The 16585-nt window shown below is 36.0% G+C and overlaps 1 long non-coding RNA gene across 5 annotated transcripts in view; it reads right to left on the minus strand.

Annotated features, from left to right (window-relative positions):
• Positions 1-16585, minus strand: part of LOC145296852 (uncharacterized) — a 345814-nt gene that overhangs the window by 20024 nt on the left and 309205 nt on the right. For 3 of the 5 annotated variants that reach the window (XR_013870042.1, XR_013870047.1, XR_013870043.1), the window contains one exon: positions 1157-1776. The exons of the other annotated variants lie outside the window; for them this stretch is intronic. This is a non-coding gene — a long non-coding RNA (uncharacterized LOC145296852). Of the gene's footprint in view, positions 1-1156; positions 1777-16585 lie in introns of those variants that run through there. 5 annotated transcript variants of the gene reach the window in all.

Below are 16585 nucleotides of genomic sequence, written 5' to 3' on the forward strand. Positions count from 1 at the left end.
GTTTTTACGGCCCCTGATTACGGTATTTTCCCCGCCTGTCGGTGTTATTTATAATGTTATTTGATTATATACATGCGTATTATATACTGTACTGTATTTTGTTACTAATTTTAATGCCGTATACCGGGGTTCTATTGTAGATTGGCCAAAGTGTTAAAAACAAATATTGGTGTGTGTGCAAAAAAGTCTCTGTCAAATTTCTCTATGAATATTTGGTCTACATAGTTTAAATTTCATACATAGTGTATTTAAATCTGCAGCATACTTTTGATTTGTTTTTTTAACCTGTAAAAATGCTGCTAATTGAAAAAAAAAAACAAAAAAACAGTTGACCTTGGCAGTGTACGTCGAATCAAAACATTACGTCTGCTATTACTTTTGCACATGCTCAAAATTAAACATTCACGGCTCAATGTCGCTTAATTTTTTACCTTTCGTGTCCGTCTGTCCCTGTAGTTCAGACGGTAACTACACTGGAGAGAAAAATAACGACTAAGTCTGGAGAGCTAAATATTCTGGTTTCGATTCTAATGGATGGTACCCAAGTTATATCTTTTTATAACTTTTGAAATCATTTCTATATATCGGATAATAATCATTAGAGAACTGGTCCTAATCTGCATGAATGAAAATATAATCTATGTATTTTACTACGGGACTAGTAGCATCTATTTTGTAATTAATACTTTTGTACATAATTGTGAATTGCGAATGGACCATCATAGCAGCACTTTTTGAAATCTGATTACTCAAATTGTACCTTCATAAAATCGGTCTTTCTGTTGCCAACTTGCATTGTGGTAACTGATTGGCTACAACTGTTGAAAGCAACAGAAAGTTTTCATTTCAGCGGTAAAATCAAATTAGAGATGTACCTATTTACCATGCCTCCCCACGGGACAGAGTTAGACACCAGGGTCGTTTTTTAACGTGGAGAAAAGGTACAAAAATAAAAATTGTCTCAGTCGTGAAGGATTTCTCCTCCACCGAAAGAGAACAAGAAAATGAAGTGCAGCATCTGAAGAACAGATACTACACTTTGATTTTGATTTTATTAATTTCATTTCCATACACAAAAACTGTGGAATGTTCAATAAGTAGGTTACAATTTGTTTTTTTTTAATACATGAAAAAAACATACTCACATCAAAGAGCTTCGCCACATGATTGAATACAGAATTTCTGAAAAGGATGCAATTATTCTGTTCTGTCAACACATGTGTATAATAGATTTGCAGGTTATAATTGGAAGGAATCTTCAGGGCTGTATTTTTGGCAGGAACGTTTCAAAATTTTCTCATATTCATTCGTCCTGTTATTCGGAAATATTTACCCACCTGATACTGGTCATGCTCAATGTTGCTTAACCTTGGTGATCTAATGAAAACATTTACACACAGTTTGTCGATTCCATCTATTCTGTACTAGTAACGCTTGAGACATTTGAGTTCAAATTTTATCAGATTTTTTTTTTAATTATGAAAAACAAAAAGAAAAAGACGTGCACGCACAAAATAGCATACTCTCTTCAAAGAGCTTCGCCACATGATTGAGTACAGAACTTCTGAAAAGCGGGCGACTGTTCCATTGTCTTAAAACATGTGCAGATTAACAGATCATTCTGAAATAATTGCCAAGCACAACTACAGGACTGTATTTCTTGCAGGGAAGTTTCACCATCCTCTCACATGCAGCACCTGGTATTCTCAGGTGGTCACCCATCTGGTACTGGCCAGAATGAACGTCACTTAACTTCAGTGAAATAAAACGTATTTTCTGTAAAAAAAATGCAAATAAAAAACATCCATAGAAATTACAAATAAATGAATAAAAAATATTTATATATGTAAGTTCAAATAAACATTGTAAAGAAAAATATGTACGCATAACGAATAATGTAAAATAAAATATTAAAAGTTATGGATTTTTACGTATTCTGTATTCAAGTTTAAGTACATATATATAAAAATGAAAAGAATGAAATTTATCTTAGAAATAACTTTATGAAATAATATTTTAAGATATTATTCATTATATATAGTTTTTAAATAAAACACTATTTTTAGTTTAATTCTTTCAATAGAAGTAAAATTATTTCAATTTTAAATTAAATAAGAAACATATTTTTGACTCAAGCAAATTATTTTTAAATAACTATGTCTACAACGACTTCTACAGGCTGCATATATAAATAAATTCGGCAAACCCTTGAACCGTTGGATCACAACCGATACCAGTATATATTCTACTGTGATTTCATTAAAAATTCATAAATTATTACATATCTTACGTAACTAAAAATAATAAAAACTAAAAATAATAAGCCTCTTTACTTTTATATTATCCTTATTATTTATATTTATTTCTCGTTGGCAATGACCGTTGGTCTTCTCTTTGAACTTTGTATGGCAATAAGCCTTTTTGATTTTCAAAAGAGCAGAATTTAAATTCAGGCTATATTAATGTACATGCACAGTAATATCTTTTTGTAAATTGTTACTGTTAAAAGCGACTCTATATAGCTTTTAGCAATATTTTAAGTAATAGGACAAAAACATCATCAACGCTCTGATCCCCATCTGGCATCAATTGAAATGAATGGCTCTCGTCTTGGGGAGGCCTCATGTTTTGACAAGCTTCTGGGCTTGACCTTTACTCCTGATCTTAAATGGAACACATACATTAAATCCGTTGCCAAGGCTGCTGGAAAAATGGTGGGATCCTTCTATCGATCCAGTAGATATCTCACTACTGATGCAATTCTCTATCTATATAAGAGCCAGGTACGTCCAAGGATGGAGTACTGTTGCCACATCTGGGCAGGAGCTGCTAGAAAGGACTTATCCTGCCTTGATAGAGTTCAAAATAGACTTCTTAGCCTTGTGGGGGATGTCCTTTTCTCTTCCCTGCAAACTCTTTCTCACAGAAGAGATGTTGCGAGTTTGTCTCTGCTTTATCGCTATTTTCATGGAAAGTGCTCGGCTGAGCTCCATTCTATGGTGCCCCTTCGCCAAACTTTCACAAAAAACATCTGTCTAGCAGAAAACACTATCAATAATTTCCCCACTCTTTATCTGTGCCTAAACCTAAACGTAGATTCCATGAGCAAAGCTTCTTTCTTAGAACTGCACGTCTATGGAATTGTCTTCCGTTTTTCTGCTTTCCAGCTGACTACAATATGGTTGTCTTCAAGTCTAATGTAAACAAGTTTTTGATGAGCCGTTCCATATAAGTTAACAAATTTACCGAATCTCCATTACTAACGGTTACTATATTGTCCCAGTCCTACTGTACACTCTTTAACCCTTATCCTCGAGTGGTCCCTGGGCCGTGATAAATGGTGATGCCTATGTAAAAGAAAAAAAAAATAAAAAAAAATAAAACTGAGGTGACCTCTAAAGTGTTGCTGATAGCATCGCGTTCAAGGGGCCTCTAAGAAGGCTTAATCACCTCCTCATCTGGAGGTTTGGAGGTAATTTGTGCCAGGCCTTAAACTTTCTAATTTATTTTACTGAATATAAAATGATATATTTGTAGTGAGAAAGTTTCTGGATTCTCACTTGTTCACCAACTAAAAGTTGCATGTCTCCCAGTGACATCGCCTCAAACAAAAAAAAAGCACTTGTTATTGTTAAATCTTTCTCAACCAAAATGATTTGAATGCTAGAGACGTCCTCAGTTTTTTTTTTTTTTTTTTTTTTTTTTTTGTTTAATCCAGCAGGTCAGGTATCTTAACCCTGCACCAACCAACTCGTTATTGACAGCAGAGGAAATTATAGCACTTAACGAATTTTCTTTGTTTGCATATGTTCATGCTATATATACATGGTCTGAAGAACACAAGTCAAAAACTATAAGTTACTACATACTGTTGGCTATATGTCTACAAATTTAGATCTACATTAGCTATTGAGAACGCTTCCCTTATAACTATAGTAATTAATGCAACCTCACACACACACACACACACACACACACACACACACACACACACACACACACACACACACACACACACACACGTACACACACACACACGTACACACAGACACACATATATATATAAACACCAATTGTTTTTGTTTAATAAACTTACTTTGTCAAAGTTAAAGAAGAAAAAAGATAATGAACCTGTCTCGGTGTTAGTATCAAATCTTGTTTCTAAGAAATCAATACAACCACTGAGATAATAAAGAACCAGTGCTTTTTTTGTCAAACTATTTTTTTTAAACATGCCAATGTGTGTTCAGAGTTGAAAAAGATCCTCACAATTGTACATATGTAAACAGTAAACACGTTTTCAAACAACATTAAGCTTTTTGATTCCTATTTATTTAGTTAAATTAGACATACACTTGTGTGTATGTGCACACACACAGACACACAGACACATATATATTTATAAACTCAGTGTGTGTGTGTGTGTGTGTGTGTGTGTGTGTGTGTGTGTGTGTGTGTGTGTGTGTGTGTGTGTGTCTGTGTGTGTGTGTGTGTGTCTGTGTGTGTGTTCCTTATAGAAAGGTGGGTACTGTTATTTCACCCCCAAACGCAGTGCCATTTTAGTATAAGGGTTACTATTTCGGACCAAATTCACAGGGATACCATGTAGGGAGTTGAGCAGCGAAATGTTTGTTCACATTACATTTGAACTTCTGCATGTTAGTACAGTCAGGGAAGCAGGGACCAGGGAGTGAATCCCAAAGTCTAACAGTTTGAGGGAAGAAACTATTTGAGTAAAAGGCTGTCTGGCATCTAAGGATCTCTACAATATAGAGGTGCTTGTCAGGTTAGTCAGGAGTATTTATATTAAAGGGGTACAAATGCTTTGAGTTCTTTGTAGCACATTTCATTAAAATACTTGTAAAACAAGTACAGAGATGCAACATTTTTAACCCAAGCTAAGAGCGAGAGATGCACCAGGCAAGATATTCCATGCATGAGCGAATACTGGCTTTGTAGAGGTATAGGTAAAGTATCATTGGGAAGCTATCAGGGATCACGTCAGAAACATTCCATAGATTAGTATCTTTTCTCTTCCTGTGGAACAGTGCAAATGAGGCCACTGAATGGTTAGAAGCAGCAACTGAAGCACATGTTCCCACATAGAAGTTATATAGGAAAATCCACTTTCCCCAATAGTTTACTTGTGCAGCTACCATCACTCAAAGGCTACATACATTCTGCAGACTTAAAATCTAAAAGTGTATTTTTGTAAGATTTACCGGGGAAAGACGATGCAAGTGTTCCCAAATCTTTAAGTGCCCCTTAATGGAACTACGAGGGCATAACCCCCTTAAGATTTCAAATACATCTTATTTTAATGAATTTTCAAACATATGTATAAATTTTATAGAGAAGACAATGGAAGTGGTCACAAATCTCTGCCTTTCTAATCAAAGGAAGCTATGAAGGCAGAATCTCTTTTATTATCATCATCACCTACGTTCAGTCTCAAAAGACAATGGATAACCCATGTAAGGGTAGCTCTGCATGCAATTGTGAGACAACAGTTGCGCAATTACCAACCACACCTCTCCTGAATCGGCACTGTTTGAGTTCAGTGGCAAGGAGAAGTCCAGGATGACTGGAAACAATGCCAAGATAAGCATGGAACACACACAACACCTGGAATTCCCAAATGGTCACCCATTTTAGTATTAACCCGGTTCAACATTGCTTAACTTCAGTGATCTAACAGGAGCTGGTGTGGCAACATGATTATGCCGTATAGAATCTCCTTTAAAACTTCAAATATACCCTATCTTAATGAAATTTATATCACACTAGCAGAAGTACCCGTCGTTGATTGGGTTCAAAAACAGCCTACAGAAAATGGACTGTGATTGATGAAGTATGATAGGTTATGAAAAGGAGGAGGTTGTAAAGAAATAGGTTTTGATACTCAAAAATTTTACCCTAAACAAAATATGATGAAAGTAAAGATAATTTTCGAGAAACTATATTTTTTTATATCAACTTTGTTTCCATTCGTAGCCAAGAGTGACCAACAAAATGATGTTTCCTTACAAAGAGAAAATGTTATATATATAATAATATAAATATACAAGAAATAAGTGTTACCATAGTTAATAAAAATTAATTTTATGGTAGAAAAGTTCATTGGTTTGTATTTTTAAGTAGTTTGTAAAAAAAAATTTTTTATTTTAATTCACGAACTGGTTTTAAAAAAAATCAAAATGGCAGCGACTTTGAAATGGAGAGCCCCATTTTCAATTTGAAGGAGGGACACCTGAGCATTCTGTGTTAACAATTTAAGAGAGTTCCGTCAACGTAAGGAATATTTATAAACATATTTTAATGTTTTCCGTTATTTTATGCTTGAGGAATATTCAATTATGGCATGTGTAGTTTATATAAAAATTCATTTAAGTAGTTATCGACTCAAATTTCGTTTTAATTTCGGTTCGCTGAAATTATTTCAAGTAAAGAGCATTAAAAACTATTTCAAAACAGCAAAAAAAAAAAAACATGAACTGAACTTTTATTGACTATGGTAACATTTATTTCTTGTATATTTATTTTTTCGGGTAGTCGTTTGTTGGCTTTTCTGCTAAACACTCTTACTAAATAATATCAACGAAATATCGAAAAACAAAGAAACAAAAACAGTTTTGAAAAATAATGAAGCTTTACTTACTTTAGTAAAATAATCCGAAACAACAAAATGGGATATTAAAAAAGTAAACACGTAATTACTTTAGTTTTTTAAAGCAAAGAATCGATATAAATATGAATAAGAAGAAAATGGCGCCCTTTTCAAGCAGAACAGCTTCGTTTCAGTTTTACAGTATTGAATGGTGTAATATTGCACCGTCGGATTCAGGGTTGTACTATTGTAATGTAAAGAACACGCAGAAAGGGTTGTAATCAACTGAAATCCTTCTAGTACACTGACAAAAAAAAGCTTAAACAGATATATAAATAAAAATAAAAAGGTTATGTAAATGTTTTTAAAAAGACATGTAATCACGTGAGCAGGATTTTTTCCTTCTTTTGACACGATAACAAGTAACGTTTTTATTTTTCATTATTTATCTATTTATCTATTTTCGAAAGAGTGCCACGTGCAAGTGGAGAAGGAAAAAAAAACAGTTATTCAAAATTTGTGTCGAGAATTGTCTAAAGTTCCGACTTTTTTATTTTTGGCTTTCACTTTAATAAGAACGTGAATTTATCAGATGAATTTATTCGACACAATATGATTCAACTCAAAAAAATAAATAAAAGTTAACGTGAATTAAGATTCAAGTTAAGGTGTTATTGTGGACCCTCACCCCTTTTAAAAAAAACCTTGTTAAACTTTGTGACATATTTACATTCTATGGAGGTCAGGCGCGAACGAACACCCAATAATTTTATTATACCATATTTCCTCAAACTGAAACATAATTATCAAAGTATACTTACGCAAATAGATATGAAAAGTCTTTGTTAAAGTTTGTGCCATATTTCCATGGAGTGCAGGCGCGAACGCAGACCCCACAATTTTATTATACCTTCCCTATTTTAGTTTAAACATACTTATCAAAGTATTCTTATGTACATCTATATAAAAAACACTTGTAAACGTTTTTTTTTTTCATTTTTTATTTTCATACTTTGGGGGCCAGGCGCGAACGCAGACCCCACAATTTTTATGAACTACCATTCTGCCAGATCAAACATACCCATTCCTGATCCTCGATATATCTATCATTATATGTAATCAGTTTTTTTTTAAATAGTCAACCATATAGGAGCCTATTTGTGACCACACACGCGCGCGCGCGTTCAGCTTTATATTATAGATATATAAAATTCTCTAGCGAAGACAATGGAAGTTGTCCAGAATATCTAGGTTATAATATGCCGAATATCTATGTATCATCATCATGAGGACAGAACCTCCTTAAAACTTAAAATCCATGTATCCAATTTTAATGAAAGTTATACCATTTAATTCAAAGAGTTTTCTAACATTTCAGCTTTGTTCCGACTATTAGATAACGAAACAAGAGGAGGGGGACAGTAATACAAAGAACGTAATATGGTGTTATGAAAAAGTACAAAGTAATGATCAATCCCGAGTAACGTTGGGTCTTTCTGCTGATCCAACCCGGTGTTGCCCTGCAGTAACATATGAAAATATCAATTTTAAATCTATAAGACGTCTTTGCAACATTAGCTGTCGAACCTGTTCTTTTTAACTCATAATGTTATGTTATTAGCTGTCGAACCTGTTCTTTTTAACTCATAATGTTATGTGATAATTATATTTTATAATTTTAATTGTTTCTTTCAATAAGTTGTTTATTTAGTAAACACTTGGATATGAATAAAGAAAGAACATCTTTTCTACTACTACTACGACGACGACGACGACGACGATGACGACGACGACGACGACGACGACGACGGCGGCGGCGGCGGCGGCGGCGGCGGCGGCGGCGGCGGAAACATTGGAAAATAGTCATGGCATGGATTAATTACACGCAAGCTTACTACAGAATCCCACAAGCATGAATAATTGAATGTACAAAATATCCGACAAGATTATCAATATTATTAAGAAAGAAATGGAAACATGGAGACTGGAACTGACAGTTAAAATACAACACCTGACTGATATAAGAATACAGAGAGGCATCTCCCAAGGAGACTATCACCATTACTGTTTATCATAGCCATAATGCCACTCAACTACACCCTTAGGAAATGTAATGTCGAATACAAGTTTATTGATATATAACAAAGAATAAATCACGTTATGCATAAAGATGATCTGAGGCTGTTTGCAAAAAACAAAAAGGAACTAGAATAGCAGATAAACACAACCAGAATATTTATTAGCTAGGACACTGGAACAAAATTTGGAATGAAAAAGGAAAAACTGGAGACATTAGAGGAAGTATATATATATATATATATATATATATATATATATATATATATGTGTGTGTGTGTGTGTGTGTGTCCGTGTGTGTGTGTGTGTGTGTGTGTCCGTAAATGAACATTGTTTTGGAGAATTCATTTACGATTAACAAGTGATAATGTGAAAGTGGGTCAATTTCTCACACTAACGCCGAAGTCAAATTGCCCTATTCCATGTTAAGCGAACTTTACATATTAGATGCGCCATCTTTCTTTTTATATATTGCTTCTATATATGCGATATCAGTCACAATGGTCACTAATTTGCATATTGATTTTATAAAGAACATTTTAGTAATTAACTATTATCTGTTATTGGTTTTTAATTCAATGGTTGTTTTGATTTCGATATAACAAAAAGTTTTGTTTTACAATATAGTTTTATTTCCTGGACACATATATTTCGTATTTGTGTTCAAATGTTTCGTTCTTAAACGGGACTGATTTGATGTTTCACCAAGATAGGATCCATTTCTAAATTACAAGTGAAAAGGCAAATTGATTTCTTCTTTGTCTTTCTTTTTTTTACACTCACATTTAAAAGATAAATAATTTTGTATCGAAATTACCAAAATGTTAATGTTTATGTATCAATATGAATGAATCAGAAATATTTTGTTTTGTAATTTCAACAAAGTTATGAACGAAATGTTTATTATTATAAATTAATGTTTCGAGTATTTCAAATAATGAACTTTGCAAAGCTGTTGTAAGCCGACAAACCCAACCAGTGTGTAAATCTAATTTATAAAAATCACTCTATGTGTCTGCCTTCATTTTTTTTTAAGTGCATCTCTCTGAAACACAATGTCACAGAGCGGCGCGAGGCGGGTCAAATTTTTGTGGACCGTTCTTTTACAGGTTTTTAGCTGGTAAAAATAGCTGCTAGCAGGTGTAAATCGACTTAAAGGTCGGTTGTATGCATGTGAAAATACGCATTCATATGTTATAGGCAATTCATTTTCAACCATTTTTTTTATCTATATCTTATCTATATGTTTTGGTTTCGATTCTAGCTGATGGCACCCAATCATATTTTTTTTTACTTTTGAAATCACTACTATATATTGGATTTAATCTCATATATAAAACTCACTATATCTGTATGGCGGTCTGTCTGTCTATCCTCCTTCCATTTTTTAAAAGTGCATTTCCTCGAAGATGCAAGATTGTATGGGCAGCGTAAGGCAAGTCAAATGATTGCCTTTTTGTGGAACATTGTTTTATATGCATAAAAGTGACTTTGTCAGTCTGAGTGAAGAACAGTTTGTTCAAATATACATTTATATATTAAAGTTTTCACTTTTAACTATTTCTTATCGATCTGATGACACTTAAAACGATAACGATTAAGGCTGGAGAGTTATAGGTTTTGGTTTCAGTTTTAGCCGATGGCACTCAAGTCACATTTTTTATTACTTTTGAAATCACTACTATATATTGGGTACAATATAATAATCGATAGAGAATTGACTTTATAGCAATAAATACGAAATCTGCATAAATTAGAATATGATATTTAAGCATATTTTTTGACCGGGCAACGCCGGGCGCGCGGCTTGTAAAAACTTAAGAAAAAGTAAAAATGTTTGTATAAAAAGTTACGCATCATAAAATCTGAGTCAATTAACTTTACCCCACTCCACAGCCACACCCACACATACACAGAAAGTACATGCACGTTCACGCGTGCAACAAACATAAATGAAGATGGTGGTTCAGACAAATAATTGAGTTTAAAATCAATAAATCAAAATATTGGTATAAAAATATGATTGGCACTTCTCCAATGTCTATTTTTTGTTTGTTTATTTTTTGTAAAAAAAGCAAAACAAAAAAAAAAAAAACGAAAAAAGCAAGAAAAAAGAAATCCATTGTTAAAAAATGTCCGCGTTGTAGATAGTGGAATCAAATGACATTTTTGACATAAAATCTTTTACCAGATTTTTTTTTTTCTAATGTTTAGTTGTCTTGATTAAAAAGACTTAAAAAATAGTCAGAAAACAAATAAAACGCTGACAACTTTTTGCATGCAGTAAAGTTTTTAACTTTTAAAATACGCACCTACAAAAAAGATGTTCTAACGGGTTTCTTTATAAAGTTACGAAATAATTAAACATTACTTTTGCAACAGACAATTTATTAATTTGAAATTCTTCTGATTTCTGTGAAAGAGAATCCTTTAGTAATCATTTACCAGCCTCCTACACCAGGATAATGTGTCACGAGGGTCGAAAAGTGAGATTTGAAGAGTTAGGGCCCTAGAGGAAGAGCACCTTGGCTTGTAAAAAAAAAAATGTCTGGGAAACCCTGTTGGCATTCCTCAGTAGGGACGCGTCAGGTGATTAACAATTAACTCTTTCTCAAAAGGAGAAAGCAAAACCTGGCTGGGTGGACCGCCTAGAATTACACCGAACCAGAAACATACCTAAGTCAACAGAGAACAAGCTATCTCAACAATGGTCTAGAATCTGTTGTCTTTGATATGGAGGGGAGGGGATCCGACTGAAACAAAAAGGTCATAACAAAAATAAAGACAAAATATTTCATAATTTACGTCTGCTTTTCAAACTTATGCATGCATAGTAATAATCTACATTATATTTCTCTTTATCTGTTTGCGTCACTTATCTCGGAAAGTACTGGGTTGTTCTGCCCGAAATTTTGTATGCACCTTTCTTATTATGATAATATTCAGCGAAACAAATATTATTGCCATATATATTTTCAAAACTTACTACCTAACTCTGCTTACGTATTAAGCACTGTCAAAGTAAATATAAAACATAGATACATAAAATTTTCTGCTGATACATGAGATAATAATAATAATAATAATAATAATAATAATAATAATAATAATAATAATAATTGCAGACTCTGTGGACAAAGAGACGAAACGGTAAACCATATAGTAAGTGAATGCAGCAAACTGGCCCAAAAGGAATACAAAAACAGGCATGACCAAGTGGGTATGGCGGTGCACTGGGAATTGTGCAAACGACTGCATTTTGAGCATACAGACCAATGGTACAAGCATAAACCCGCAACAGCACTCGAAAACGAGAACCGCAAAATCCTATGGGACATGGACAGTATTCGTCTTTCTCGGGTACTTTGATAAGGAACTGGTGGTATTACTTCCTCATGTCCATCATCCTCATCACTATTGCCACTAGTATGTTCCATCATTCCCTCATCTGGTTCTGTAGGTAGTGTTTCTATGCTCACCTGTAGGGGCAGTAGGCGATCAGGATCATCCCTGAACTGTATGTGATCTTCCTCATTATCCTCAGAATCAGAAGAGGTATAACAGGGGTGGATATCTTTTATATGATGTGGTACACCATTAATCAACATGGTCTGAGGACTTATGATTTTGTCTATTTTTCCTCTGCAAAATTTTACAGTGCACCCAGCATTTGGGGGTTTTACCCAAACACGGTCTCCCACTTGATATGGTGTATTGACAACACTAACCACTGATGGTGTCACATCAATTCCTTTTATACGCTGTTCATAGCGGTAAATCCCATTAGCTGGTGCAGTTTCTGGTGTTGCATCGTCCTTTGATGTCACATTATACCAGTACACAGCTTCTGGAAATAGAACACTGTGTCCTGGCCGCAATTCTTTTAATGGTGCGGTGACACCGCTCCGCTATACCGTTACCTTCTGGAAAATATACACATCGGTAACGCATTCTAATCCCCCATTCCTGCGTAAATTTCTTAAATTCTTGACATCGAAATGTAGTGGCGTTATCAGTAAGAATTTCCAGCGGGGCACCAAATTCAAAAAAGACAGCTCTCAACTGTCTTATAATGCTAGATGCATCCTGTCGTGTCAACAGGCGCCATATCGTGAAACGTGTCGGACCACAATCTGTCAAGGTCAAAAAATGGCTGCCCTCATAATGCATTACATCCATTCCTACTCGATACCAGTTGTCCTCCACCCTTTTTGCCATTGGGATGGTGCCGAATCAATTCGCTGACACTCTTCACACGAGCGTATAGCTGCCTTGATTGATGCTCTTATAGTTGAGGGACACACTCTTCGGACAAAATATGTTGTCCTCCGAATTCTGGGATGTCTACTCTGCTGATGTATTGTACGGATCTGGTCAGGTGTTAATTGATCTGTTACGGCTGCGCATGTCTGTTGTGGAGGATCAGATCCCTGCCTCATTACATCAATCCACCTCTTTGGTACTTTAGTCAAGCTATCAGCCAAATTCTGCATCGCCGAAACTAAGGTAATGTCCACCTGCAAGCTGTATTCGTCAGCTATACGCTTTATTATTGCCAGTCTCCTTCGTACTAACATCTCACTTGCAGCTCTAGTCTTAACTCGAGCCTTTCCAGTCAAGGTGTCGGTCAACCAGTGGTAAACACACAACGAGTCAGTGTGGAGATGCACAACCTTAGCCTGCCATTGCGATGCAAGATTAAGCCCTTTTAACGTGGCATCAAGTTCTGCCAAATTTATATGCTGGGCATCATTTTTCGGACGAAGCCAGCACGTATCTTCCACAATGGCACCCAACTGTTCTAACACGACACTTGTAACCAGTGAACTTGCGTCAACCCATGCATTCAGTTCGTTTCCAGATACTTGCCACTCACCCTGGGCAGGATCGTTTCTATGTACTCTGGACAACATTTCAGCCGTCATTTGCTGGAGAGAATCATCATCTACCATGTCGTCCCATCCTTTGGTTACTGCAGTTACTCGTCTTTTTAACACTCCTGTTGCCGATTGGAGCCATCCACAGACAGGTAGATATCCTACTAATTTACCGCAAATAGAAAACACAATGCGTCTTGTCAATACACTGGGTAACTCTGGAATTGCGCTCCCTCGCTTCCATCGCAAAGTATTGCCCTTCTCATAGACCTCTAGGCCTAACACGGGCACCCCGTCCTTTAGGCGCTTAGGGTCTTTGCTTATTAACCCAAACGATTCCAGTTTTGCTCGAACCACATCTGCAGACATTATATCCTCATTAACGTAGATGTCGTCAATGTAAGCTGAAGCAGCTTTTGCTGTGGTCTCATCCTGCATCAAAACAGTTTTAATAATAGTTGTCATTATTAAGGGTGCTACGTTCAGGCCAAAACCTAAACATGTCAAACAATATCGTTTTCCCTTGATTATCACTGTCTGAAATGGCCATAATGACTTATGGACACGTATCTGCAGGTAGGCTCTCTTTAAATCCAGCAGTGCTACATTACTCCCTTTCTGACGCCACTCTCTTAGTTTAGCAGCGCACACATCTGCATTTCCAGTGAAAGCATCAACATGTTGATTCAATTCTCGGTAATCCATTACGGGCCGAATTTTGTCTTTAGTAGGTTGTTCAACAGCCATGAGTGGAATTAATCCTTTGGGTGGTCCCAGACATTCCTGTGGGTATGGTATTAACCATCCGTTATCAATCCATATCTGAAGTTCTTCTTCATATGCGGCCCTATTCTTTGTGGAAACTGCATACTCTGGAATGGTGTTGCACAGCCGATCTGGTGCCTGGCTCATAGTCCATTTCCACTTTGCAGTCCACGCCTTTTCCTTGTCGTCAAACGTAGCACAGAAGTCCTTTTCTTCAATAGACATGGCTGCACAGACTTCTTTTCCTTCTCCAAGCATTACACCTCCAGTCGCTGTGATTATGACGCCTCCTAGTGCTTGTATTGCATCAATTCCAATCAAGATGTCATAGCCAAGGGGTTTTTCTTGCATCACCAGAACATCAACTTTGGCTGTGTCACCCTTCTCAGTACAGATTGTGATCGTCCCTTCACCACAACATGCTCGGGATAAACCATTGATCGTCATAATACCGACTGGTTGCAGAGTAATGTGCACTACCTATAGACCAGGAACACCCCGTGTCTATGAGTGCTGAACACTGCACATCGTCAATTTTAACGCCAATGACCGGTAATCCTGTGTTTATTGGTTGGCAAGGGTGGCGATAGTACCTTGCCCCCAACGTCGTTTCCCGAACAGTTGCAAGATATGTGCCCATACTTATTGCAGCGATAGCATTGTACTGTTCTCTATGCTCGTGGATATACACACCTCCTATCACTCCGGCAATCCTTATCAAAATGATTGGCCTCCCCACATTTAAAGCACACTGGGCCTACATGCTTATTACTACCTGGGAGAGAATCTACATTACTTCCATGTGGTTCGACTGTTACATGTTGAATACTAGTTGCTACTGCAATTGGCTCCTGTTCCTTACAGATGTTTCGAGCTTGGGCTAATAACTCGTCTGTTGTCAATTCATCAATTCGTGACAATGCCCGCAACAATTTGCTGACCTCCTCAGGTAAGCCTACTAAAAAGGCACATCTTAATATGTTATCGTTAACCCCACCAAATGGTACCGACAACTTCCGTAGGTCGGCTAGGTACACATCAACGGTTTCCTTGGGGTGAAGTCACCGGCTCGTGAACTGTTGCCATGCAACAAACGGATCTGTACCAAATGCTGTATACAGGCTGTGTTTGATTGTATCCCAGTCTGGTTCATCTCCGAGTTGCTAGTAGACTGCATAGGCCCCTCTGGTTAACTTCAAAGGAATGACTGTGGCTGGTTCTTTAATTCTGCACAGTGTACAGATCTTTTCAGCTTTTTCCACCCATTCGACAACAGACGGTCCAGTGGTAGATCCATCAAATTCAGGTATCAAGCGAAAGTCGAATCTGTCCATTTTCTGCCTTTCGAGTCACCGCACACCGAGAGCCGAATAGCTTATAATTCAATAACTTGAGTTTTATTTCTTCCGCCCGTCACACCAATAATTTCCTGGGTAAGGTTAACACTTTTGTCCAAACTTCCAACTTCTGTACACGTAACGCACCTTCTCTCAACTCCCAACGTACTTCTGCTAATTCAACTTATTTCTTCGAAATCCAACTTCAAAATGAATGACCCTCTAAAAAATCAACCCTCTTTTATCTCCAACCAGGAGCATCTCATTTGCATATCGGGTGGTCACATTGCAGGCATATAAAGAGATAAGGCAGCCATTTTTGTTTCTTTCTTCTTCATTCATTTCATTCCACGACCGACCCGCTGAATTATGCACACATGCTAATTAGGTAAGTCGCAGAGAAAACGTAATAAAAGTAGCTTCACCTTTTCTATTTCACGAAGTTGTGAAAACACTAACAAAATTCAACAATAATTAACCTAACAAATGCAGTAAAAAAATAAGGTAGTTATTATTATTATTATTATTATTATTATTATTATTATTATTGTTATTATTATTATTATTATTATTAGTTTAAAAATAGCAAGCGAAACAAATAAGTGTTTCTAATCAAAATTTTAATTTGAACTTGAAATTCATGGTTAAACAAGGAATTGTCTTACACATGTTCGGATGTTTTGTTTCTGTCTTTGTGTACATTTTTTTCCGGCCAAAAGCGACAACAGTGGCGGAGTTTAAAAAATAGCAAACGAAACAAGTAAGAGTTTCTAACCGAAATTTTAATTTGAACTTGAAATTCATGGTTAAACAAGGAATTGTCTCACACATATTCGGATGTTTTATGTTTCGGTTTTTGTGTACATTTTTCCCGTCGGCAGCAACATCAGCGGTGGAGTTTTAAAAAATAGCAGGGAGGGGGA

Source organism: Euprymna scolopes, chromosome 17 (genome assembly GCF_053919585.1).
Source record: "Euprymna scolopes isolate OS-2025 chromosome 17, ASM5391958v1, whole genome shotgun sequence".
Lineage (NCBI taxonomy): Eukaryota > Metazoa > Mollusca > Cephalopoda > Sepiida > Sepiolidae > Euprymna > Euprymna scolopes.